A 25,026-nucleotide genomic window follows, 5' to 3' on the forward strand; every position below is an offset into this window, starting at 1 on the left:
TGACTGCCTTTATATTCTTAAAGGCATTTGCTATTGTTTAGTTTTTGTTTGCCAGCATCTTGAATCTTTAATGATTCCCAGAATCCATTTTCCAAGCATAGTTCTTAGGATCCTAAGAGATACTGAGAAATACAAGCATCTATTTGTGAAATTAATGACACTTTTGAGTATCCCTTAAAAGTATTGATTATAATTGTGTTTTTGGGGGGGGAGAAATGAGATAGCAATTAGTATTATAGAGATCTACAGTACAAAGAAAACTATGGACTTGAAAATTTATTTCCTAAAACAGTTGTTAAAAAAATAAAAGCATGTCTATTTTTGGCACTTATCTATAAGAACCCCGATTTCAAGTAATTTAAAGTTACTGAAGCATTATAGGATATTTATAAACAATCCCATAAAGTGCAACCATTTCTTTGTCTACAATATGGAACGAAACTATATGGCTAGAAATTGGGGGGGGGGGGGTCAGTATATGTACTTATACTGAAAAAAGTGGTGCAAATAGAAAAAAACCCATTAATTTCTTAAACCAGAAAATATTTGTTTAACATTTTACAAAGATTGATCCATGGATGTAGAAAGACAAGCCAGAGGAACAGGGACATTTCTGAAAAGGCAAAGAGGCAAAGAGGCCTGAAATCAGGTAGTTAATATAAAATGGATAACAAAAAAGGAAGAGAATAAAAGGAGATTCATATTTGCTTCACTGACAACAGTCAAAACCTTTCATCATGTAGGTCATGGCAGAATATAATCCATGTAAAGATTAACAGATATACCAGAATACTTGATTTATTTTCCTCAGAAATCTTATAATGAAGAAGTTATTGAAAGAATGGAATCTGTAAAAACAAAGTGGTTGTACAAAAAGTATTGTAGTTAAACAACTCTATTCTTTTCAGTTTTTCTCCATCTGATCTTACTCTAATGGTTTGTGGAAATGACTTTGGAAGACAGGAGAAGAGCGCCAGATTGGACAAAAATCAACTGAGTGTGCAAAAGAAATGTATGTGTGTGGGGGGGAAGAATGGCAAAAGTCTCAGAAGGAACCACCTCTAGTTTCTTGGACTAAAAGTGGGAGGAAAGAAAGAGAATTACGTTCCATTAATCTTATAGTACAGATAGATTAGTACTCTAGGTGTGCTTCTTGTCTGGACTGCCTTGCAAAGCTGACATCAATCTTGCAAGTCTGAAAAATTATCAATAATTAAGTAATTCAGGTTTTATATTTCATAGATTTTATCATCAAGAATAACCTCTGGCAGCTTTTATAATTGCAATAGCAAACATATGGCTCATCAGCTTTCTTCCATTCACTGTTAAGTCTAGCAATTAAAAACAATATATTTCTGCAGATAAATTGCCCAACTGAACAATATATAGTATTTACTATCTTCTCTTACAAATTGTATATAATGATAGCTAAGGAATTTTGAAACAAAATGAATCATGAATCCTCTTTCCAACCTATTTCTTTTATAGGAAGGATTTTATTTATGAAGTAGTTTCATCAGTTCTCACCTAGAGAATGAAATACTCCCTGCAGTGTAGATTTAGAATACAGAACATTACCTAAATATATGCCTCTCATACTCATATCCTTCCTGCTCTGAGTCAAATACAATGCAAATCAGTAGGACCTTCCAGATCTTTGAAAGAATTCCTACTTTGTTGACTCAAGTGTAGCATTTCTTTGAAACTATTCCAAAATAGTTTCTATGCAATGCAGTGGAGCAGCTGCTTCACTCCACTCAGTAATACAGCATTTGCATAGTTATCCTCCTTTCTCTAATTTCTCATATTTACTTCCACCCCTCCTGAGTTAAATTTTCTATAGAAAAGTTGGCCATAGATGCGTTAAAATATAATTTATACAAGGATAATTTGGTCCTTTAAGAATTAATGTGTGCTTGTGAAAGGCCCTGAACATGAAAGACAAAGAAAATAGATGCCTCTGAATTATAGATTTGGACAGGAATATAAACTGTAAGAAGAACTAATCAATCAATTCTCATCCAAATAAAGTCTGACTTGCTGCCTTGGCACAATGAACAAACCTAAAAATTACATTCTTTGAACATGTAGTGTAAGCAGACAATGGATTAGAAAAATGGATTACTTTATGATGGAAGTAGAAGAAAATGGACAAGATGGATTGACTGGATCAAAAAGGTTACTAGAATGCCCCCAGAAATTTGCAAGAGAAAAGAACAAGATGATGTGCAGTTTTTTTTCTGGGCAACTCCCAAGAGTCGACATTAGGACATCTAGCTTGCAAACTAATTATATTAGTCTGGCCTTATAGTATTATAAATATGTAAAAAAAATTAGCAGAAATCAGATCACATGTCTTTGGATCAAGTCCATCATTCTGTCCTCAACACTATCTTAGATTTCTCTCATATTAACAAAAGTTTTATAAATCACCTATGGTGTTTTCAGATCCTGAAATTAAAATTTAAGGTCTTACATGCACAGAATATATAATGTTCACTGAACTATAATCTTTTTCAGTGTCCATGATTTAGTCAATGCCGTGCAAATTTTTGACATTAAACATATCCATCATAATGAAACCGAATTTCATTTATGGCTGATTGACTCTACATCAGGGGTGTCAAACTGGTGGCCTGTGGGCCAGATGCAACCCACACAGGCCACGCCCACCCCAGCTCTGCAAAGGGAAAATGTTGTGATATGTCACATGACAGCAATGTGACATGGCGAGTTTGTCACTCATGCTCTACATTAATGGAAAAGCATTAGATGCCCGTAAACCACTGAGAAAAATAAACTTTTCTGATACCTCTAAAAATACAGAACAAGAACAAAATAGCCGCTAAATCATGTATTAAAAGTTTGCTATTTTGACAGCTTCTGGTCACTGAAGTAGAAAAACATCTGGAGGGTACCAGCATAGGAAGGCTGACATACACTAACAATGTTATTAACTCAGCTCAGCACTCACTTAGAACAGAGATACAGTGCAAAAGCTGTCACATTCCAGATGGTGCTGAGTTATGATTCCCAGCATCTGTGTAGCTGGAGATGTTTGGAGTTACAGTTCATCTGGAGTACCGTTGATTACTTGGAAATCGTTCCAATGAGTTTGTTGTGAGCACTACATTTGTCACTGATTATTCAACATGGCGAAGAGTAACTAAATTCTGGTAATCTGAACAATTTAAGAATTCAGCAGATTTAGCAAAACAGGAAAAACAGCTATTATACATCATGCATTCATGCATTCAAAACACACTATATAAAACAGATGTTCTGGAGTAATGTAATAAATCCTTACACTCAAGAGATAAGGATTCTATTTTCTTTTTTTCTCTTGTTAACATCAAGGTACTCCACAATGATTCCACATGTAATGTAAAGTCAACTCACAAAGGTCATGAATTATATAATCTGTTTCAGACACATACATGTCAATTGTCTCCCTTCCTCCTTACACCCAGGACTATACTTATTCAATATCAAAATCAGATTCAAACTAGGAATTTAAATAATAACAATGGCTCTGAGCTGAACTGAAATTGCTAATGCTTGACTTCTTAATAACATCTCTCTTTTTGCTGCTTATATAATAAGGTCTGAGAAGGTGTGTTTGTTTGCTTATTTATTTATTCTCTTGTCAATGATGCTTCTTTACATAGCTGGTTTTGCCGGTTTCAAATTTAGTTGTTCTTTGCTGGCCATTACTCTTCATTCAACATCACATTAAGTTACAAAATTTCAACTATATGATAATGCTTGCAGATGATTAATTCTAACAATTATTCACGTTTAATTACTATAATTATAATGTTTTAAGAACCACAACTGAATTTCATATCAATCTTCACAAAATTCATTCTTAACAAGAGAAATCTGAATCTACTTTGCTCAGAGAATCGGTGGATGACATCTGAAATCTAATATGAGCCCAACAGAGAATGTTTTCACAGCTGCAGAACTCTGAACTTAGCTTCCACTTCACCTCCCAAGAAATGTTAGAGAATGAAGTTTTTCCAAAACTATCTCCATAACATTTCTTGAGATATAGGGCAGAAACTGGGTTTCACTGTAATCCTTATGGCAGTAGAAGGTGTGAAAAATTATTCATTATTTAGCTTTCTCTCCAGAATTTTAGTAATCCTCTTGAGTATGAGGGCTTATATCCATGATTTTCTAATAAAGCTTATGATATATCCAGCTTCAGCTTTTCTATAAGTAGAGGTATGGTTATTTAAAGCTAAAGTTTCTATAACATACATACATACATACATACATACATACATACATACATACATACATAAGATTCATATGCTACATCAACCCACTTAGCTTTTCTGTTACACTGCTCTCGTTGCAGCCAATTCTGTAGTAATATTATTTGTAGAGGGTGTGGGAAAATTTATCTTTATATATGACCACACAGTATGAGCACAAAACTCCTTATGGTTTTTGTTATAATTCTTAATAGCCAATTTTGAAAGAACTTCAGAGTACTTAAAAAGAGTCTTTGAAGCTTCCACAAACATTTATTTTGGAAGAGATTAAGTTGTATGGCAAATAATTTGATTAGTACAAAACAAATTGTTTCCCTTTTTGTTTTGAACATAAACATACAGCCATATTGTACATTTTATTAATCCCAATGCATTTGTTTGGAATTATTTTCCTCTTTCAAGTCTCAGAAAGAATGTATTGAAATGACAGATAACAATTTGAATAATGTATTTTTATGGCCAGTCTCAGCTATTGTTACAGTTCCTTCTTCACTTGAAACAGTAAGTAATAATTGACCAAGCTTTCATTAGAGTCATTCCAATTACAATGAACTCAGCCATATTTTCCAAGTGATAATTTCCATCATCATTCAGGTAAACATTTCCATCTTTTAAGTCAGCCATCAAGTTATTCTGATACCTGGCTAGATATTTGTGATCATTTTTCTAATATAAATACTACTTTCTCTTCATTATGAAAGAAAATAAAGTTATTTTATAAACCTAGTATTAGAGAAAGAATATGGGGGGGGGAGAGATTCAACCTGATAGGTACAAAATAAAAGGGATATGTAGATGTGATTTCAGAAAACAAAGAATGTATCATGATGACGATGCTCAATCATATATCATTCTAGCCTGGACTGAAGATGCTGTGAAATTTTCTGGCTCAACATCTGGAGCCTATGAGGTGCTAGATCAAGGATGTCAAACCACTGCCCAAGGGCCAGATGTGTCACACACTAGCCATGCCCACATCCGGTTTAGCGAAGGGGGGGGAAAGTTGCAATACATCACGTGACAACACCATGATGATGCAAGTTTGACATCTCTGGGCTAGTTGGTTGAAATTTGATTAGATTAAATTTCCATGATGGAATTGGTGTTCAGAAGTGATGAATCTGGATTCATACTATTCCTTTGTTTAAAAGGTGCAGATCAGTGTCCTTCTTGACTCATAGTTCATACTCAAAACAGCAGGTGAGTGCCAGGCATTTCTTGGTTTGCAAAAACATCATGAATTGCAATTCACATGATGATCACCTTATATTTGTAATGTGCTACACTTCATAGGTGGGTTCCTACCAGTTTGGCTGAACTGGTAGTGGTAAGCCGGCCTGGGTTATAGAACCGGCAGTGACCCAGGCTGACCATGTCTCTGAACCGGTTCTCCGATCACCGCCGCCATCTTGTTTTGGAGTTCTGCGCATGTGCAGAACAATTTCTAATGAACTGCACACATCCAGTGCGTGTGTGCCAAGCGAGCACATGAGCAAACCAGCAGTTACACTGGCTAGAACCTACCCCTGCTACACATGTAATGTGCCCTTGAAAACTGCAATTGGTCCAATTGGCTTGACTACCAATTGGGAGGATTGGGTTGAGTTGTGTTACGCCTTTTTTTGGTTGCTGCGTTAGCTGCTAATGATTTCCAGGACCAGTTCAAAATGAAGGATATCACCTATCTTACTTATCTTGGTACCATGAGATTTAACATCCCCTTTCCTATCCAAATTTAGCTCAATGTTCATGCATGCATCCCTTGAGGAGCTACTTAAAATTGTCACTCTTCAGGAGGAGAGAAAAGTAGGGACATAGAGACTTGTCCTATGTCTATATGTTCTATGTATAATATGGCCCCTCATTTCTGAATGGAAGGCCCATATTATAGACTCCACTCTGGTTATCTTTAAGGTTTTTGAAAACTACATTCTTCCAATGATACGGAATTACTTGTAGAACTATTGCTGGCTTATTGTTCTCTTTTATTTTTGTTAGTTTATTGCTTTATTTTATTTTTTAAACTGTATTTTATTTGTTTGCAAACTTTTCTGAGTCCTTAGAAGTGAGCAATATATGAGTGAGTAAACAATTACAAAATATGGATACAGCTCCTTGCTTAGAAAGATAATCCCTGAGCAGGCCCTTTAGAGGAAAAAAAAATCTGTTGACCAATTGATTTGGAATTAGTGCCATATCGAAGTGAGGGAAACTGAGCTACTACTTTACTTTGGGCAAATTTATTTTTAAATATGTTCTTAACAGCAGTTTGCTTGGTTTCATTTCATTGCCAAATTAAGACATAATTATTACCATAAGTTTACTATGTCTGACCTACAAAAATTTAGACAAGTACAAAGAAGCAACTAAGAAGTAGAGAAAACTTTAATTTTGGAGTTTTGTAACCCAAGTATTCATTCATTCATCCATCCATCTCAACTATACCCACTCCACTCAGATTTTTAGAGGTTTACAATAACTAAAAGCAAACAAAAGAAAAGTTGAAACATGATAGGTCTATCCAGCCACGTAAGTTTTATTGACCATAGCAACATTTTATTTGTTGCTTATTTGTGAGTTATTATTACTCACTTACATGCATTTTATTGATTGTATTCCTTAAGAATATGTTAGAAATATTGCTATTAATAGGGTTTTTATAACTGAATCAATATTGCTTCACAGTGCATTGTGTGTGGGAACTTTATTAAATGATGTGGCAGGGAGATCCACAATTGTGAACTTTAAAATACAGGGAGATATAGCTGCATAACTTTCTCACACAGACTATCTATAATAAATAATTAAGACAGTTTAAGAGAACGGATAATAACAGTTTAATAATTGAGTAAATATGAGCAAATGAAGTTGCACATAAAAATGTTTATCTTAGTCATTTTATTTTGACTAGGGTAAAAAAAATGCTATTAAACCATATAACAATACGTGCAAAATTGTAAGTTAAGGTTTAAGCATTTAGGGTACAAAAATTAACATATAAAGTATCACACAATTTACATAAGGAAATGATTATTTAGCATAATAGAATAGAAAAATGATCAATTTTATATACATACATACATACATACATACATACATACATACATACATATATATGTCTCTAGTTGTTCGGGTTTTCTCCCGCGTAGAATTGGAGATGTCTTGGCGACGTTTCGACGAAGTCTCATTCATCATCTTCAGGTTGCTTCAGACTACTTCAGGTTTGGTGTTTCCAGGAGTACTCCTGGATGGATGGATGGAGTACTCCTGGAAACACCAAACCTGAAGTAGTCTGAAGCAGCCTGAAGATGACGAATGAGACTTCGTCGAAACGTCGCCAAGACATCTCCAATTCTACGCGGGAGAAAACCCGAACAACTAGAGACCTACATACTAACACCCACGAAAACCTCAGAAAACATATGTTTTCTGAGGTTTTCGCGGGTGTTAGTATGTAGGTCTCTAGTTGTTCGGGTTTTCTCCCGCGTAGAATTGGAGATGTCTTGGCGACGTTTCGACGAAGTCTCATTCGTCATCTTCAGGCTGCTGCTGACTACTTCAGGTTTGGTGTTTCCAGGAGTAGTGGAAACTACTCCTGGAAACACCAAACCTGAAGTAGTCAGCAGCAGCCTGAAGATGACGAATGTGACTTCGTCGAAACATCGCAAAGACATCTCCAATTCTACGCGGGAGAAAACCCTAACAACTAGAGACATATATATATATATATATATATATATATATATATATATATATATATATATATATATATATATATATATATATATATAGTTGTATTTGTGCTGATAAATAAATAAAGGGAGACTAGTATAGATCTATTTCAAGCTATTTAGCTCTCATCAGCTAGCCATACCCTTACTGGGATTTGAACCTGGGCTATATTACATACTAGGCAGACATCTTAGCCATTAGGCCACAGGCTCTTTTCCGTTATCAGCCAAGCCAGGGTGAAAGGTATCTATTAGATTTTTACAACCCCCGGTATGCCCAAATATGGGAGGAAGATCACTACTTCCATTCTCTGTCCTTCGGCTCGTCACAAGAGACCATCCAGGCAGAAACCCAATATTTTTACTGTTGCCTTTTTATAGCAGTAGACTTATATACCGCTTCATAGGCCTTTCAGGCCTCTCTAAGCGGTTTACAGAGAGTCAGCATATTGCCCCCAACAATCTGGGTCCTCATTTTACCCACCTCGGAAGGATGGAAGGCTGAGTCAACCCTGAGCCGGTGAGATTTGAACCGCTGACCTGCTGATCTAGCAGTAGCCTGCAGTGCTGCATTTAACCACTGCGCCACCTTGGCTTTTTGTTACATCTATGTTATATCTATTAGATTTTTTTTTATTTTTTTATTTTTATTTATTTATTTATCAGCACAAATACAACAAAATACCTTTTGTGGTGATGGATCATGGCCATGGACCCTGAAGACTTAAGATTTAAATCTTATCATTTCTTTAAGCCTGCACAACCCCCCTGTGATGACATTGCAGCTCCCCAGGGGTCTGCAAACCACTGAGATAGAGAACCACTGAGATAGACTAATAGTAGAAATTTAAATTAGAAAGAATCTGTGTGGACCGGATGGTTGGTCATGGTTGAATTACTAACTTCCGGTACACATCAGCATAGAGGGAGCAATATTCTTCACTGCATGAACACAAATCTCTACTCAAAAGGGATGTTCCAGGATCTCCCTTCCAATAACTGCTGTTGTGTAGGCATTGAATGTAGCCAAGAACAAAGTCCTTCAAATTTATGGGTTCTTATGCAACTGAGGTATCTGGCTGGGTGGAAAGAACAACTGAAATTTTGTTTATGTAAGACTAAGTCCCAGAGATGAATAAATCAATTGGCTGAACTTCTCTGCCAGGAGTCAGGTCAAAAGGGTCCTTGGTGAGGACGTGGAAGACATTGAAGAGCTTTGGACTTCATTTAAGTGGGAAATGAGTTCATTCTTAAATATGGAGGGAATAGGTACCTCATCTGCCTTCTGAGTAAAAAAAGAGTAACTGCAGTCCAGCTGATCAATCTTCCTTCTCAGTTACCAGGAGTCAGTGTTGAAGTTTTATGAGCTCGCTTCTTTACCAATTCCACTTGTTGGAGTCTGATTCTCATGCTTTAATAGTGGAAAGAGGTGTCTTTAAAAACTGTAATGGGGATTATTTCAAATTTGTTCAGAAAGTCCTTAATTTGGATTAATACGAAAGCATAGAGGGTGGATTTAATGTTAAAGCACTAATCTAATATATTGGGGGCTGAAGAGGAGAGCCAGTCCTAATCTAATAAATTCCATTGGAGCATGAGATGGAGTGCATTGCAGCCTTCTTTGTCTGACATTTGCCAACATTAATTTGGTTATTAGCAATCAAAAGCCTGAGCCTGTGTGGTTGTAAGAACCATGCGTTGTCTGAGCTGGTAAAAGTGAAAACTTAAATGTCAAGGGATTGATCAATAGCAGCATTGATTCTCAGCCCCCCCACCCCCCCATCCTTCTCATATAGCTGGGTCTTAGTGCTCTCAACCAGTCTTGGTCTTCATGTGACCAGGTTCTCTGGTCCAAGAGTCACTGGTCCAGAAGACATTTTAGCTCATTCATCTTGTTACTAACTGTCAGCAGCTTGTCACAGATTGAGATTACCATCTGAGCTGTTAACAGACAGATCGTAGTTAGCAGCTCCACATCAGCTTCGGTGCAGGGGTGGTGGTGTTCAGATCTTTTTTCTTTTGCGGTCTCAAATCGCTCTCTTTCCTGGAGGAGTGTAAGTTCCTTGCTTTCCCAATATAACAAAGTGCTGGCTGGTGAAAGAAGAATTTGACTCACCTACACAGGTATTGACAGGTAGAAAGTTTTCAATTGTAAGTTGATTAGAAGCAGCATTCTTTCTTAACCCAGAGTGTTTTTGTCATTTTGGGGAGGTTAGGTTTACCCTCCTTTTTATCTCTACTATTGCCTTTTTGGAGAAATACTGTATGTTGTTAATGCTATTACGTATCTGACATCCATTGGCAGGGCAGTTTGGATTTGAACAATAATTACAAATGTCTTAGCTTTTGCAGCCAATTAAGGAACGAGACAAATAGAAAAATCTAAAGCCTAGAAACCAGGAGCCTGTGAATTCTAGTCCTGTGTTACACATGAAAGCCAGCTGGGTGACTTTGGGCCAGTCATTCTCTCTCAGCCCAGCCTACCTCACAGAGTTGTTGTTGTGAGGAATACAGAAGGAGGAAGGAGAATGATGTATATGTGCTGCTTTGAGTTACTTATAAAGGCAGAATAAAAATCCAATAAATAAAAATAAATAAAAATAAAGGAATTGCTGCAGCTTTTATAAATGCACACTGCTCTTTTCTGTCTTGCCGCCTCCCATCTATCTGTTCATCATAAGGACACAGGTAAAGAACCATGTGTAAAGGAATCAAGTTGATGTCGATATTTACTTCCATATTGCTTTGAATTTATCAGATGCCCAACTCCAAAGGATGGTGTACAAAACTAGAAAAACCATAACAAAAATAAAACCATTAAACCAAGCAGACAGCCCAGACTGAAATAATCTCATAGCCCCCCCCCAAAAAAAGAGCCCTAGATGAATAATAAAACATCAGCCCTAGGCTGGGGTTGAAAACTGTCATGTATTTTGAAATTTTAAGTGAAAAAGTCAGCTGAAAAGTAACAAGTAGAAAAACATTTTAAGATCAACAGGAAACCAATGCTATATTGACAAGAATGAAACAAGCAGATACCAAGTAATGTAGTGACATCTACTGAAATAACACTTCTCAGCCATAGCTGGCCTTTCAAGCATTCAGATAGTTTGCCTTGAAATTCTTGGTTGCCTGAGTGAATGCTTCCAGCTGCAGTTCTATTATATCCCTACCTTATGCCTTAATCATTGATCTATCAAAACTACACCTTCAACAGATGATTCACTCTAGAGAATATGTCATTTTCAGTCACTTGCATTTTATAAATGTTGATCAGATCATATGTTATTCAAACAGTACACAACAGGGGTGTCAAACTCACGTCATCACGTTGTTGTCACGTGATGTATCATGACTTTCGCCCTCCTTCACTAAAATGGAGGTGGGCGTGGCCAGGGCATGATGCGTCTACTCCATGGGCTGCAATTTTGATAGCCTTGGTATTCAAAGTTATTCAGCTATGACATCATGATATGTTTCTAGTTTCAGGTATGGATTGGTAATCTTATCTTTAACCAGCTGTTAAGAATACAGTTAAATTGTGTCCATATGTACATATATGGATAGTTTCTATTGTCATTAAATATTTATCATAGAACCATAAAATTGGAATGGACCTCAGAGGTCATCTAGTCTAAATCTTAATACACAACTGTCCCTTTTCTCAGGCAGAGAAAGACGAATTATGATAAAGTTTCATTGATAGTCAGTCTGTAAACTTTTTGAAAATGTTTTAGCTTGGCAACTGAATCTACATCACTCCAGCACATTAATGTAAAGCTTACTTTAAACATGTAAAAACCTGTCAGTCAATCTAAAAGGACAACTGAAGTATCAGGTGAGCAGTATGGCTGAACATTTTTTAAAGGCTTTGATCCTCTTAATGGCCCACTCCCAATCACTACTGGTTTTTTTTTAATTGCTCTTTTTGTTGTGATGAGATTGCAGTACATCAATAATACTCCATGATTATAAATACAGTTGTTATTTTATAGTTGTAACACAGGCCAATGTGAAATTAGTAGCAGAAAAACAAAATTTAAACACCTTTTTCTCTCTTCCTTTCTCCATCCTGACTCCAAAATGGGTGCAAAGTTACCATCTGCTTCCATAATGCCTGTGTGTGCGCTCTATGCATAATTGCAGATAGAATGGTAGACAAAGGGGCAGTCTTAATTCTGACTTGAGAAAAGCAGCTCACTAATCCAGCCACAGGAAATCACAATGACCTAAACACTCAAGAGATCCCTATTATTTCTACAGATGAGGGCCTCAGTCAGCCTGTAGTTTGCTAATACCTGGTCTAAAGCTAATTAATTTAGGTCAAGTGTCCTCCTATTCACTTCTTTTGGGCTACAGGGAAAGAGCTGCAAGGGAGAGAAAATAAGAAATGATCTACAAAGTGAAAACAACTGGAATCAGCTTCAGTGGCATTTTACATTGGAATCAGCAGGACTGTCTGGGAGATATAAAATTTGATTTCTGGCAATGTTGGAATAACAAAGAAAAAGAGATAATAATATAGGATAATAGATTAGAATTCTATACTGTACTGTATTGACAAAATGTCAACCACTGCTCCCACTTTTCAAAAGGTAATAGTGATATCCAAGGAAATACTGAAAAGCTAAAGACATCTCAAATAAAATCCTTTTTCTTTTTTCTTTTTGCCTTACAAACTAGGGATTATTTGCCTTGAACAATAAACAGGATTTTGATGGCAGGAGCAGGGAAGTGCTTCAGAGGTAATTTGAATATGAGAATGAAATAGAAAGGAAAGAATTAAATTTCTTTTATTAGATTTGAACCAAAGTTGTGCTTCCTTGCTTTTGTTTTCAGAACTGAAGATCTAATCCTACCTCTGCTAGTAGCACCTATACAATGAGACTGTTTAGAAGCTAGAACTCATATTTAATAAAACTGCTTGCATAAGAAACCAAAGCTTAAACAGAATAACATCGATCAGCTGGTGCTTATGTTCATTACAGCTAAAGTAAAATTAATAAAGCCAGCATGCTAGTTATTTTTCCATTATTTGGTTGTTAATCAAAGCGAAGGCAGTAGGTGGCTCTGTAGCATTGCTTGTCTGTAGGGTAACTAACATGCATGAAGAAGGAAGGAAAGAAGGAAGGAAGGAAGTTTAAGCAATATATGTTAGAAAATAGAGAAATAAGATGCAGTGTCAAGACAAATTATGCACTAATTAAGTCTCATATATATTTTTTCATTCAAAGTGCTTGGGTTTAAAAACCCCACCACATTTTCTAGGCATTATATAATGTAAAACATGTTATATTTCTGTAACTTTAACTGTCCAGGTGCTAAGAAAAATTATCATAGTTTTTTTTTTGAGAAAACATACTTCAATATAAAAAAATATCCAGAGCAATCTACTATGAAACAGAGATGCAATTCCTGGTTGCAGGGAAATATTTGAGGTTCTCTATGAAGCTTTTTGGGGGGGGGGATGTATACCTCTTAGGTGAAAACAATGATCAGCAGGGCACAGTTTACAAATTCTCTTGTTTCTTAATAGCAATGAAATTCTCTCCAGTTTCATAATTGTACTTCTGATTCCAAATTTGGGATAATATGGAATAATCTGACACTGGATAATCTCATTTTCTTGTGCTTTCTCTGTCACTCCCTATCCTATGGAAAGCTTACATTCCAAAATTGAGATGATCATTTTGGCCATTTGAAAGTGAAGGCCTGACCAATGGAATAAAGCACCAAATGAATCTGACCTTAGGAGATATTTTAAGAAATGTTTTATGAGGAAAAATGTTGAAGAAAATAACTGAAGGAGTATTGAAGTGGCAGAAAAACTCATTCATCATATACCTTGTCATCCAAAGAGAAAATCGTATTCCAACTTAATGACCTGATTCCATGCCAAAAGATACATAGAGTATACTTACACTATCAAAAATAAAAACAAATCAAAAAATGAAATATAAATCATATTGGCAACCGATATGGACTATCTTTATTCCAAAACAGCAAAATCTGAAAAACAACAAAGGCTCTGTCCAATCCATGACTTAGCTATATAATGAGACTGGCTAACAGAGAAATGAACAACGGAATCTGTTAACCACCCACATTAGTGCTGGCTTACTTTCAGCAACTTTCAGCTGTTCAGCAGAAGTAAAAAAGGGATAAAACATTTCTAGAGTAATAATATAACCACCAGATACATGATATGTTATAAAGCCACTAACAATCAACAGAAATTGATAATCAATTTGCATAAAACTCGATCATTTAAATTCAATGGATTAACTCAATCATTAATCCATTCGATTTCAGAAAGCACAAAGCTGGTTTTCTTTTTTGATGTGATTTTTAATGATAAAAACAAAAGGAAGAAAAGGACTAATGGGAATTTGCAAACTTGGTCCTCTGCTGAGTTAAAACGTTGCCTCTTCGTATCTTGATTTCTTAATTCATAAACAGAGAAGCCCTTTTTCATTATTTTAATTACTGATATAGGGTAATAAATTATGGGGGTCTGAAGTTGAGAAGATAAAGAAATTACCTTTCCTCAGCTGAACTCTGAAAACCTGAATTTATTCCAGGCCAGAAAGGGAATGTAGTAATGCAGAAAGAAAATAGTTTCCTTATCTCTTTAAAAGCTTCACATGATTTACAATATTTTTAGAAAAGCATATTTCATGCAAATAATAACCTCAACGAGTAGGTGAAATCTCAAAAATAACCTCAGCTGGAAACGTAATATAAATTGGATTGATCAGAAAAATGGTGAAATTAAAAACCTTATTGACTGAATCACATGAGAAAGCATAACCCAATTTGGGAATTCTGATAAATCTTGCAATTCTGATAGAAGTTGAAAGAGTATTAAATATAAAGATGTTCAAGATGAAGCTATTCATTTACAGTGTCCACTTTCTAAAAATAATTATAATAATGACTTTAAACTATTCATTATATTAATGAGTAAAATAAATGTATAGCAATGTTTATGGAGAATTTCACGAGATCTTTCCAATGAAAATAGAAGACAAAGTGGAAATTGAAAGTGCTTTTTGTATGGATTTCCATTTCCACCCAATGCAAGTAAGTAAGTAAATCTTTATTATGGTCAAAGACCAGCAATATACATTAGTTTTTACACCATGTTAAAAAATACTGACATTAAGATATAATTAAAAGGTATTGACGTTAAAAATGGAAAATAACATACATGTTCTCAGATTGTTCGGGTCACTCCCTGGTTTACCTGGGTGCAATGCTGTTAAGTATAGAAGTAAATACAATGGTCCACCCGATGCAAAAACCCAGAATTGTTGTGGTGAAGTTTTTATGCTCTACAATTCAGAGTCATATGTTGTATTTATCTTGGGCAAACACAATCTTTGGAATGAATTACAGAGAACAAAATGATTTTTCCAGATGCTTCTCCATAGCCCAAACCACAATGAACTTATGAGTAGTGTAGTCCATAAGCAGTCAAGGAGTTTAGACATTACAGAATGGTAGTCAGATGGTCTGAGATTAAAACTAATATACAAGGTACAAGCAGTGCACAGGACTCCTGGACATGAGAGCACAGAGTTGAGGTTGAAGTGGCTTTTCCCGAAAAGATGCAGTGTCTGGTGATTGCACTGGTATAAGCTGGCACGGATGTGAACGTGTAACTCTTTTGTTTCTCGAGAAGCTAAACAGAGCATCTCAACTCAGACTTTTTTCAAAGCAAGTTAAGCAGGCAGGTGTTCTTAGGCTGGTGGTCATTTTGGATTGAGACTTTCAGCATTTGTTACTTCCTGTACCTGCTCCAGATGATTAGAGTCAGCCTAAGGGGGTTGATTGCTCCCCAAATCCTAACATTTTCCCAGTACAGTTCCTCTCCCTGAGCCTTTGAAAAAGGAGGAGACCACGGAAACGGCAAGTTTACAACAAAATACTAATTTAGAAGCAACCATAGCATTAAAGAGATTTAAAAAAAACCCATTGATTTTTATTTTATTTTATTACAACCCTTTTAAAATAAATTCTATAATAGATCAGCACTGTTTTTGCATTTTTGCACATTGTAAGATGGAAATATTGGGTAAACTCTGTTTTGGAGTAAAATAAATTGAGTTTCATTGAGGCAAGTATCACAGTCTTTCCAAAATAATCTAAGTTCCTTTCAGATACAAAATGAAGACCACAAGCAAATTCTTGCAGACACTCAGAAACTACTTGTGCCATTGATTATATGTATTTTACAAACAACAACCTTTCCAAGTTAACAACCACTGTACAGAGATACTCTTGTTCCACATAAAAATGTCTGGAAATAAGTGCCTTTGAATATGTGTCTGTGTTACATATATGTCATGCTTCGCTGAAATACAAGTTCTGAAGGACCTTTCTGAAACAATTTTAGCATTTAAGGTTGGGTGCTGTCCAAAGTACTAAACAACAATGAGGTAGTAAAAGAATTATCTGTCTACAACGGAGCTTCAGGGAATGCCTGGAAAGGAGCAAGAAATACCACTTATCCTTTGTGAAACTATATGATGCTAAGTATTAAGTATCATTATATATAATGATGAACTTCATTTCATTGGAATTAGAAATAGGTCCAGAAGCTTCACAGTAGTTGAAAGGCAATAGAAAACAAAATTATGAGCAGCAGTACCCATCATCACAACAAAGTGATCTCAGAATCAGCATCAAGAGAAAATCAAAATAAATTCTCAAGCACCCCAAGAATAAGGTTTTTAAAAACTCCTCCTTTTTCAAAGAGGAAGGGAACTTGCAAAGTTGCAAGATAGATATTCTCCTCTGCTGAATGCTCCTTTTTTCAGGTTGTTGAATTAATTCTACATGGACATTCATTTGTAGAACTATTCAGATGTGAACAGATTATATCTAATCAAATCCATACTCTATCTATCATCTATCTATCTATCTATCTATCTATCTATCTATCTATCTATCTATCTATCTATCTATCTATCTATCTATCTATCTATCTATCTATATCTCTATCTCTCTATCTCTATATCTCTATATCTCTATATCTCTATATCTCTATATCTATATCTATATCTATATCTATATCTATATCTATATCTATATCTATATCTATATCATCTATATCTATATATCGATATCGATATCGATATCGATATCGATATCTATCTATCTATCTATCTATCTATCTATCTATCTATCTATCTATCTATCTATCTATCTATATAACAAAGGCAACAGTAAAAATATTGGGTTTCTGTCTGGATGGTCTCTTATGACAAGCCGATGGACAGAGAATGGAAACAGTGAACTTCCTCCCATATTTGGGCATACCAGGGGTTGTGACTTTAAATATATACCTTTCTCCCTGGCTTAGCTGATAAGGAGAGGAACTCTGTGGCTTAATGGTTAACACATCTGCCTAAGATGCAATACAGCACAGGTTCCAATCCCAGTAAGGGTATGGCTAGCTGATGAGAGCTAAATAGCTTGAAATCTATCTATACTAGTCTCCCTTTATTTATTTATCAGCACAAATACAACATACATACATACATACATACATACATACATACATACATACATACATACATACGTTTGTGTGTTTGTGTGTGTGTATGTGTATGTGTATATATGTTTTCCAGTATTAATGAAGTTTTGCACAAATCCATACTCTATATATGTTTTCCAGTATTTTTTCCACATAAGCTTTTGAAATAAAATTGCTTTTTTCCCTTTCTTTTTTATGTTTTTATACTGTGAAATAAAAAATATCTTGAAGAATTAAATCCTAACTTGCAAATAGTATTTGAGTTTTAGATATTTCCCTATAATTATTTTGAGCTCCATACTGTTTTCCTGCACATTCAGAACATGCAGTCATGTTTTATTCATTAAGCCATTGCTTGAGTTTATGTTTCTTTCTTAAAAGTATTGCAACTGCACATCTTTAAAATGAGAGATGATGTTGAGAAAGCTCAACCAATTTTAAAGAATCAAAAAATTTAGAAAGATACTTCATTAGCTCAGCATTTGTGTGATTATTTAACCCAAATGCATATATTTGGATTCCCCATTTTCTCTGATGGCCAAAACGGGTTATGGGAGTGGCTCACATATCCCTGTGGCCCATTTTCAGCTTCCTGTAGCATTCTGATGGCCAAAAATGGATTGTGGGGGACCATGGCACATTTTCGCCCAGCAGAGTGCTGCAGGAGCCCATTTTTGGCTGGCAGAGTGCTGCAGGAGGTCGTGGAGGCTGAAAATGGGCTGCGGGGGATGCAGGTGACCCCCATGCCCTGTTTTGGCCAGTAGGAGGCAGAATGCTGCAGGAGGCAGAGGCACCCTGCAGCCCTTTTGGCCCGCAAAGTGCTTCAGGAGGCAGCACCTTGTTCACCTTCTTTTAATCGCAACTGTTAACTAGAACTAGGTACCCTCCAAGATCTGGATGGCTGCTGTTCAGAAGAACCAAAACATATGGCTTTTCACCCAGGTCTTTGATGAGAGAGAGTGAGCCCCCTCATATCACTGAGTTAAGTCATCTTTTATCTGTGATTGATTTAATTGTATTTTTTTATTGTTGTGAGCCACCCAGGGAAATTGAGAATTGGGTGGTATATCAATTTGGTAAATTATTACTAATATTAAGTCCTCCTCTAGGGCTGTGTCAGAGGTAGTAACAAAGATTGATAAACTGTTGGACAGAAAGTTTTTAGGCACATCTGGAGAAATTGTCAGTTCATTTATGCTCCGCTCCTATACAAAAGAGTCAAGCCCATAGCAGCTGGGGACTCTACATGACTTTAATATTTGTGCCAGAAAGTAAATCTCCCTTTGTCTGGAATAGCTGTTTTGAATGCAAAGGGGGAAAATGCATCTTGAACCTGTGTCAACTGTCCACCATGGCCAAGTCCCCATGGCCACGCCCCCCAACCCTCTGAGGTCAAATACGACCCTCATGTGTCCCTCAATGAAATGAAGATTGATGCCACTGCCTTAGATCATCTTCTAAGTACTCAGCCTGGTGTTTTTTTCTTATCAGGTACAAGGATCTTTGATAAAAAACCAACCTGATAAAACAAACTATACTAAAAGATAAACTGTATACCCCTAGAAATAATCTGTTCTGCATAGATTTAGAAAGACAATAGTAGCACAGTGATGAGCAATTCTTGAAAAATTGATTGCTCAGAGCAATTAGCAAAATCTGATAAAATTATTATCAAATGAGTTACACTACCTTTGAAAAAGTTGCAACCTGCTCTGGCCATAATTTTAATTTGTACATAACACTTTTCCCCCTCTTCTCATAAGATTTAAAGCTAATTTAGAATTGCCCACTACTTCCTATAGCCATTGTTGCATATCTTGCTTCAAAGGGCTTGATGGGTAGGTGGAGGTTGCAGATGACTGTAGACACGAACCCCTCCCAAATCCCAACAGCACATTGTGCAGAAGTGCATGCCCTGTGTGCTGATTGGTTGAGCAAACTTCCTGTTCTATGCTTTGAGTGACACCCTAATCAGAACATTAACATTCACTAACATATAAAAGGAACATCTATGAACTGTTCCCAAACAACAGATGCATATATTCCTTCATACAGTGCCGGAGAAGTCTGCTCAGGCCCTCAATTTGCAGCTTTGTAGAAAAGACACACCTCTCCTCTAATAGAGCCAAAACAAAAATAGTGAATACTTTATATAGTAAGCATACTTATTTTATTTGTACAGTTTCAGTCAGATTTGAAAATGAATTTTTAGCAATTATTTTGCTATTTTAATGAAAAAATCTCTATTTTTAGTTGTATACTTGAGAATATTAATGTATATTTTACCATCTTATTCATTTTCCTAGAAGACAAATTCTACTTAAGGAATTTGCAGTTTAAATGATCAAATTTTAAAAATCAAGTTCAACTTAGCTTTAGATTATAATATGTATAAACCATGTTTTTTCTCATAAGCCTATCTGTTGAGGTTATTAATATTTGAAGAGCTGCCTTTCAAAGTAGCCAGTTCTGAGCTATATATTGGACAAGAACATGGCCAGATCCTTGTTTCTATGAACTGAATTCAAGTAACTACTGGCATGCCATGAAATAAAAAAATGAGATATGACCTGCTAATTAAATCTAGAAATGAGCCTGGTTTGTGAAAAATATAATCTAATTTGGACAATATAGGAGAAGCTATTATTTTGTCCTATAACTGACATTGGGGAAAAAAATCAGGTGGCTATTATTTCATTTCTCTGTTCAGAAATATTTAAAGTTTCAAATTATTCTATAGGGCAGGCAGCAAAACTCAATGGCTGGCTTGCAGGTTTATCTTGGCAGCCTTAACTTAGTTTATAATGAACACAGATTAGACTTTATGAGTTTATCTCCTAAAAAGAATACCATGCCCTGTTATTGAGTGACAATGACATATTTAATTATATATGCTTGGAGAGAAGTAATGTTTTGATGTTAACTTGAATATTATGTTGAAGGTACATTGTACAGCATAATTGGAATCATATGAAGCTAAATTAGTTAAAAAAACACAGGGAGACCAATTGATCTAGGAACTGGGAGGATATTTCAACTAGTTTGTGTTGGAAATAGAGGCAAAACAAATTTGTCTCATTCATTAATTCCATTGCAGAATTAAAATTCCAAATTAAAACATTCCTATTTGCAATTACATTCCCACAGTTCAGAAAAAACACAGTGCTTAGTTTTGCCAAGCAATGGATTCAATAGGAGAGTGATGGCTGTCTATTGGACACTGCAATCACAACTGCGGGAAAGTCAGCAGCCCTAGTGTGGGTCAAGAGACTTGGCTGGTAGGCCAAGAACAATTGGCTAAATGGAGAATACTTAGTGCTCTGAATAAGATTGACCTACTGTGGGCCAGAACCACATATGTATTCTGCTTTTTTTAGCTTCAGCTTTTATATTCTGACGTCCTTTTTTTCTTTTCATGTCTTTGGCTTTACTTGGCCACAGCTAGTGATGGGATTCACTTACTTTACCTACTGGTTCACAAATGTTAGCATGGCCAGAGCTTTCCGCAGCCGCCGCTACCGGTTCACCCGAACCGGAGAGAACCAGCCGAATACCATGCATGACTGGCCACAGCCTCTTTTTTGTCTTATCATCCACCTTCAGAACCTCACATTAATGACTCTCCTTCAACTTCTATCTTATTCATTCTACTTGCCTTTCCTATACTGATTTTCTTTCTTTCTTTTGCTTTGTTGTCTGTTCTGCTACCGCAATTGCTGCTGTCATTTTAACTAATCCCTCTTCTTAAACTGAATCACTCTCCCCCAATGTATCAGTTGTAAGCTGGATAATAACTGGGACTTCCTGATAGGTCCTAGGTTTGTGTTCAGAATCAGCACTCTATTTTCCCCAAAAGTACTTGTCATAGGACAAAAGCTTGTTGCAAATTTATTATCCAGAAATACATCAAAATGTGACTTTTGTGCAGTTCTATATTACAGAAATAACTATTTGGAAATTGACATAAAACCAGCCTACATGAATCCCATTCAAGCTGAAAACTTGTTTTGCTTCCCCCCTCTCCATGTTATATGTCTATTCTTCAGCAGTATATAAAACCACCCTATAGACTCTTCAGCAGTATATAAACACCATAAAATAAATATCTCCTTAAGACTCACAGAGTCTTGCTAATAGGATTGAAGCAAAAGAACATCCAGTTAAGATTAAATGATGTGGACTGAATGGTAAAAGAAATGGTCAGTTCTTGGACAAAGTTGTAGAAAAACAGCTTGCCTTCAGAAATTGTGAGTGATTCACCACTGGAGGTTTTTAAGAAGAAACTGGACAGGCAGTTGTCTGAAATGGTTTAGGGTCTCCTGTTGGAGCAGGGGTCTGGACTAGAAGATCTCCAAGGTTCCTTCCAGCTCTAGTCTGATTTTGAAATATCTAAATACAGCAGAATCTAGCTAATCTTTCAAAAGGTTCAGTCAAGTGCATAAAAAGGGTAGTCTTTTTCAATAAAACCATTTCATACAATCATAAAAGTTGCTCTTCAAATAATTTTCCATTCATCCACTATGGTGAACTATTGAAAATAATAAAATGTAAAAGATTATTTCTTAACCGAAGGTAGTTCTAAATAATACTTTAAAATGATTACTGGAAAAAAAAGAATAAATGCATGCCATTATCTGTTGGTGGTGCATTGTGATGAAGAACCATTAGCCTCAACCAGCTGAGTGTTACTTTGTGTAACTACAGCATGCGCCCAACTAATGTTTCAAAACCATATACATTTGAAAAGCAAGAACAGAAAGTTATCTACTACAGTTTGCCTTTTGGGAAAGAAAGCAACATGGACTGCATTTTTAAAGCACTTAATCAATTTAGTTTCTAGGAAAAGTTGAAGGGCTCCTGCCCTTAAGGCTTGAATGAGTCATTTAGGCTTCGAGTTTCTCTACTCAAATAAAATCCAAGAAAAAAATATGAAAATCTAAGAACTCTTCCATTTACAATGTTTTAGTACATAAAATATTGGATCACTATTTTAAGTACAATGTGATGGGCCGTCAATGGACTTTAAGGCTTAGCTACACAAAAAGAGAGAAATTTGTATTTTGATTTTGCTATATGTTTCTCAATATATAGAGGTCATGTTAAGGTTGCATAGAGCCTATCCAGTTATTAGTAGAACTTGTACTGATAAAATTAAAAAGTAACACTTCTATTATTGGAAATTAATCCAAAAGTTTTGAGGTATGTGTACGTGCATATGTGTGTATATTCTGTGTATGATTAATTCAATATCATTATGTTAATAATCAGTGACATGCGGTGAGGTTTATGGCTGGTGAGGCAGTGACACAGTGGTGGGTTTCAAATTTTTTTAGACTTGTGGACTTCAACTCCCAGAATTCCACAGCCAGGCATGCTCAGTTCCGATTTAAAGCAACAGCATTTGTTTTTCTCCTTTGCGAAATAAGTTTCCTTCTTTCTTTTTCTTTTTCTTTTTCTTCTCCCTTCCCCTCCTTCCTCCCTCTCTCCCTCCCTCTCCCTCCCTCCCCCTCTCTCAAACACACACACAGACACACAGACACACACACACGTTGGATTAGAGGGAAAGCACCAGCGAGGAGACCACAGGAGGAGGTAGGAAGCCAGTCAAAGAGCCATACTGGTGGGGCACACATACTTTCCCCCAGCCCCGGAAGGATCCAGCCCAGCTTCACTGATTACAGGTTTGAAAAGGCAACGTGGCTCTGCCTGCAATCAGACTACACTTGGGGAGGGATCTACACTTGAGGATGAAGTTCGAACTCCTCCCCCTCCCTCCGATCCACACATACCTTTTTCAGCTGTTTCAGAGAGCATTTCAACTCTGTTCTTGCCTCGGGTCCCCGCCCAAACGAGTATCCTCTACTATGAGGCAGGAGAACGGCGTGCCTCACCTACATCATGAATTTTTAGGCTTTTAACCCTTGCTTAACTCTGCTCAAGTAATCATAAAACACCTAATATCAGACTAGATGAGGCACACTGTACTCCTGTCTCATAGTAGAGGGCACTTTTTTAGAGCCTTTTTTAAACAGTTAAGCAGAGTCATCCACGGTGAGGCAGCAACTAACTCAGCCTGACCTCAGCTCTCGCCTTTTTCCGTTTACATTTTTTTCTTTTCATGATGGGAGTGGTGAGGCTGTACTTTCCCTGCCTCACCTGATTGCACATCACTGTTGATAATGGTAAAAATAACAAGTTGAACAGGCAGGCAGCTGACTCAACTGCGGCACTAAGCTCTCTGCCTTCACTGCCCTATTCATCTGACTCTTTCTTTCTGCAGTGGCTACATTAATAAATAGATGAAATTTTGGTGAATGCGAAGTGCTTGGAAACAGCTGTGTAGCTAAGCAGGAGAAAAATCTTTATCCACACGAGAAAATGCTAGGAATAAGCTCATATTGTTATAGTGCTTCAGCGGATAATTCAACAACATTAGTAAAACTATGTCCCAAAGCATGTTTCTTTTCATATATTATGAGAAATAAACTATACTGGACTGTAAAATGTTTGCAATTTGTCAAAAAAGGGCTTTACTTCAATAAATAGAAACTAAACATTCAAAATAATCAATTCTTCAAAAAATACAATCACCATGATTGTAGACATACTTCTCATTGTTGTTTGATCTTCAGACTTACTAGAAAATTCATTGAGGCTCAATCTTTTCCAGTCTAAAACTTACCCTAAATGGTCTGTCTATCTATCTGTCTGTCAGTCAGTCAGTCAGTCAGTCAGTCAGTCAGTCAGTCAGTTTAGCTATCTATATCTATGCACAGAATCCCATAATTAAAGAATTTAATTAATGCCTGAATATTCTAGCAATGGACTCATATAGCCTACCAAAGCTGTGCTTTAAAGAGCAGATTTTCAATAAGTCCTCTAGCAAGTTATATTTGAATCATTATTATTTATTATTTATTTGAACTCTATTATTATCTTATTCTGTTAAACAAACTTAGGCTGTGTTACATTAAATATGGTTAAAAAAGAGCCTTCTTCAAATGTATGTGGTCCTCAGAATATGGTCCTCAATGGAACTACATCTACATAAGCATGCAGTGAGGCATCTACATTGAGATAACTATGCAGTGATGTTGGCTCAGTGTTCCAACATCTTCATAAATGATCTAGATGATGGGATAGAAAGGGACCTCATCAAATTTGCAGATGACACCAAACTGGGAAGAATTGCTAACATTTTGAAACGCAGACTCAAGATTCAGAAGGATCTTGACCATGTTGGGCTCTAGCAGTTCAGTGGTGAGAAAAGTAAAATCCTGCACTTAGACAACAAAAGTCAAATGCACGTGTACTGTATAGGCCAGTGATGGCTAACCTTTTTTGGATTGTGTGCCAAAAATGGAGGGAGCACAGGGGGTTGTGTGTGGGCTATGAGTGTGACCCCCCTACATGCACATACGCATGCGACCCCTGCCCTCCCCCCACTTTTGGCATGCTTTTTGCCCTCCCC

General features: G+C 36.3%; 1 protein-coding gene across 5 annotated transcripts in view; it reads right to left on the reverse strand.

Annotated features, from left to right (window-relative positions):
• PDE4B (phosphodiesterase 4B) overlaps positions 1-25,026 on the reverse strand; it is a 262,922-nt gene that overhangs the window by 64,871 nt on the left and 173,025 nt on the right. The window lies entirely within an intron of this gene.

Source organism: Thamnophis sirtalis, unplaced genomic scaffold (assembly GCF_051295495.1).
Source record: "Thamnophis sirtalis isolate CommonGarterSnake01/CBP01778 unplaced genomic scaffold, rThaSir2_p1.2 scaffold_7, whole genome shotgun sequence".
Lineage (NCBI taxonomy): Eukaryota > Metazoa > Chordata > Lepidosauria > Squamata > Natricidae > Thamnophis > Thamnophis sirtalis.